The sequence below is a fragment of the Sminthopsis crassicaudata genome, chromosome 6 (assembly GCF_048593235.1).
Source record: "Sminthopsis crassicaudata isolate SCR6 chromosome 6, ASM4859323v1, whole genome shotgun sequence".
Taxonomy (NCBI): domain Eukaryota; kingdom Metazoa; phylum Chordata; class Mammalia; order Dasyuromorphia; family Dasyuridae; genus Sminthopsis; species Sminthopsis crassicaudata.
In genome coordinates, this window is record NC_133622.1 from 21,542,037 (window position 1) to 21,546,168 (window position 4,132).

At 34.2% G+C, this 4,132-nt stretch overlaps 1 long non-coding RNA gene across 1 annotated transcript; it reads right to left on the bottom strand.

The window, feature by feature from the left end:
* Positions 1 to 1,738: 1,738 nt before the first annotated feature.
* Positions 1,739 to 2,994, bottom strand: LOC141546347 (uncharacterized). Its single transcript, XR_012483277.1, has 3 exons — positions 2,943 to 2,994; positions 2,676 to 2,794; positions 1,739 to 1,911 (listed from the first exon to the last, which is right to left on the bottom strand). It is a non-coding gene; the product is annotated as an uncharacterized LOC141546347 (long non-coding RNA).
* Positions 2,995 to 4,132: the final 1,138 nt, after the last annotated feature.

Consider the following 4,132-nt stretch of genomic DNA (forward strand, 5'->3'; position numbering starts at 1 on the left):
CCTCTGTCTCTGTTACTATCTCTGTTTCTCCTCTTTTTCCCCCTTCCCCTCTTCCTCCTTTTCTCTCTCTCTCTCTCTCTCTCTCTCTCTCTCTCTCTCTCTCTCTCTCTCTCTCTCTCTCTCTCTCTCTCTCTCTCTCTCTCTCTCTCTCTCTCTCTCTCTCCTCTCTCTCCACTCTCTTCTTCCCACATATATGCACACTTTCAGTCTTATATGTTAGCTCCTTCTTCTAAACAGATGATCCCAAAAATCTAAATGCATGTTTCTTGTCCCTATCTCTCTTTCAAGCCTGAGAACCACATCTCCAAAAGTCAAGAGACATTTTCAGTTCATTTCAGTTCACCAAGCTTCCCTTTCTATCTAAAAGCCAACATGCACCAAACTGAAATCCATTCTTTCTCCCATCCCTGTTAGTCATACCATCATCCACTCATCCTCATGGTCAAAATCTTGATGTCATTTTGGATTCTTGCCTTCACTTCTCATATATAGTTTCCACCTACAATGCTTCTCCTACCACAGTGTTTTCCACATCCCTTATTTCTTCTCTATTCTCAACATCACCTCAAACCATATTGATAGCTTCATTAAAAGCTTTTCTATGTTCACTTTCTTTTTTATCATTTATTTATTTTTAAATTTAAAGTTACTTAAATTTAAATTTATTTATTTTATCATTTATTGTTGCTGTTGCATATTTGGCCCCAGCTACAGTAGTGCTCAAAAATTTTAGAAGCTCCTAATTTCCAAATATATAAAGGTCACATGGGAAAACCAAAGCATTTTTACCAGAGTCAGATGAGAAGGGGAATGGAACTACTATTATTAAGTTCCCACTCTGTTCCAGGCACTGTGCTGAATGCTCAACAAATATTATCTTACTTGATAACCTGGGTTCAGATCATGGCTCAAATACTTGCTCCCTGCATGACCTTAAGCAAATGATTTAACTTCTCTGACTTTCACTATTTCCAACTATAAAATGAATGATCTGGACCAGATCACTTTTAAGGACCCATCCATATCTAATTTTTGGGGGGGAGGGGAAGGCATAGCCTTTAAGACTTTCAACTTCTGTCCTAATTCTACCTTCCTAGCTTTGACACATATTGGTTCTTTCCAACCAAATTAACTATTTTCTGCCCCTTAAATGTGTCCAGTGTTTTGTGCACATTGTTCATTATTCCTAAAATGGCCTTGGTCCCCATATTATTTCCTCTCTCAGGTTTCCTCTATACCTCTGAATCGATCTCGATTTGCTTTCTCTCACAAAACAGCTCCAAAAGCAATTTATTGGTACATCACTCTAATACTCTTGAATGTACTCTATTAGATAATATATTATATGAGGAAAGGAAGCACTTCACATCTACCATAACATAATATTCTGCATACATTAGACATTTAATGTTTGATGAATTTAATTTTGTAATGGGAAGAGTATTGGATTTGAGATCAAAAGACATGGGTAAGTCCATATCCCAGCACTTCAACATCACTACTTAACCTTCATTAAGTCACCCAACATCTCTTAACCTAAATTTCTTCATATGTATAATGAGATCAATTATATCTGCCCCCATCTGTTCTTAGGATTAAATGAAATAATGTACATGACAGTACTTTAGAGTCATGTAAATGTTGCTGTTAGTGTCTCTTTTTAAATAGAAATACTTTGGCATACTTCTCTTATACTAATGTAGGGGGATTGATCAAGGAGGTTCTCTTATCAAACTCACGAAATTATAGAGGGTAAGCCTTTATTTGAGATTGATTACCTGTCCCCAAGGAGATTGAAGAACAAATCAATTGACAACTCCATTGAGAAGATGAATGGCACCTCCAAGATATAAGAAATAATGTGATTGGTTAGAGTTCTTGTGGATAGGAGTCTCCTCCTTTGTGCTGTATCTGTAAAAGGGAATCATATTTGAAAGGTCCACCTTTTTATATTTCAATTTGTTATTGTTGCTTCATTAATTTTCTCCAAGAGATATACCGATCAGAAGCCCTACAATAACAAATTCCAAAAAATATAAGTGACAATGAAAACTGTAATCTAGGATAGTTTAGAAAGAGAAAGTAGGAATTTAATGAAATCCAATAAGAAAGATATCCATGTTCTTCTTGCTGGTTTTCTTTCTCTGTTATTTTTCCCTTTTAGCTTAATATTCCAGAAGTAGCTGCTATTCCCATCTCCAAGAGTAGTAACATTCATGTGAATTTGCTTTGGAGCTATACCAGCTAGGATAGGAAGAGTATCACATACATACATACACATAAACACACACACACACAGACACACAATCTAAAACAATGCCCACAGCAGGTATCACATCATACACAGTATAATCCCGGATCTGATTCTGGAAAATCCTAATGCTGTAGACATGGCACTATTCATTCCCAATCCCTTTTGTTAGAAGGAAGAGACATATTGTTTACTTCCTTATATTCATATTACTTCCTTCTAGTAAAATGTAAGATCAAGAAGGAACCTTTTTTTTTTTTCTTTTTTGTTTTCCTAGGAACTATCATAATTTTAAACTTATGTTAGGAATTTAGGAATAATTAAATTTGTGCATTCTAGATTTCTCAAACTTTTCAGAATATAGAGATATGATACCCATAATAGTCCTATGCCCTCTTTGATCACATGGTATGTAGTAACTTACTCATTTTAGCTGCATTCGGGTTCCTAAAAAGGCCTCCAGTTGATATCATCAAGAACATGGATTTCATAGGATGGTAGAATCCACTTGATTCTGCATATAACTCTCCAAGAAACCAAGTACTTTCAAATATAAAAAAAAAAACAATTTGTATATTTAATGGGTAATAAAATGATAACTTTTTATATTTAAAGGTTATTAATTTTTTTCTAATGAAGTTAAAAGGAAGAAAAACCAAGCTATTCTTTTTAAAAACATAAATCTATTAACCTTTTTGCAATTTTAACTATTATTCCAAGCACTCCCAATTACCCAAAAGAATTAAAACGTGAACAACTCTAGTTCATACATGGCTAATATTACATCAAAGTCATTGTGGAATTTGTTTCAGCACAATCATCTCCATGGCAACATTTAACAATATCATAAACACTGCAAAAAGAGGCAGCAGCAATGTAATGGAATTCTACCTACTCCAATGCAAAAATCTTCAGTAGTTAGAAATAACAATCAAAGAAATCAAAGGAAATAAGAGGAGAAGCAAATTGCCTCTTGAGTGAAAAAAAAAAAAAAAGTTTTTTCTTGGTACAAATCCTTTATTGAACATGAATGTCCATGAGGGAACAGAAAGACACAACTTAAAGAGAAATTTCATTAGGACATAATACCTAACCTTCAAGAAGAAAGGAAATCTGAACATCAATAGATAATAGGACTGATACTAAGATGAGCTGTGGAGAATGGGGAAAGGGGAGAAGAAAAACAAAACTCTTAGTAATAGAGCACTTACCCACATGAGGCAAATTAGAAATTATTCTTTGAATGAATGGGACATGGGCACTTTCCTTCAAACCAATTGTACCTAGAATTAGGATGTTAAAAGAAAGATTGTATATCCGTACTTTTCTATGAAATGGTTGGGTTCATTTATAAATCCTGATTCACAAATCATACTTACTTTCCAGTTGTGGTGAGTATACTTTATTATCTCTTGGTTCCTTTGATTTTTTTTTCTTTTTCTTCCCTGAAACTCAGTAATAAATACATGTTTTTATGAGTTTTCTGCCTTTTCATTATCTCCCAACATTTGATTTGTTTTTTCTGTCCTCATGATTATTCTACCATTTTGTTAGAATTGTCCTATCTTACTTCAGGAAAGCATCTTTGTTCCTAACTATAACCACCCCATGTAGTCACAGGAAGTAAAAGAAAACTAAGCAAACTCTTCTTCATTTCCAATTTCACCTTATTGTTTCTAGGATCAAGGACAGCTTGTCCTTATCAGCTAAACTGCCACCCCATGCTGTTGACTATAATTTTATTTTACTAAACTCATTTATTCCAAAAGTTATCTCTTCTCTTTACTTCAGAATATCATTTGGGCCCTGATTGGTTCGGAGTATATGAAAATAGTAATTGTTTCTGTTTTTCTGTTTTGGCCAGAAAATCCCATGTTGATT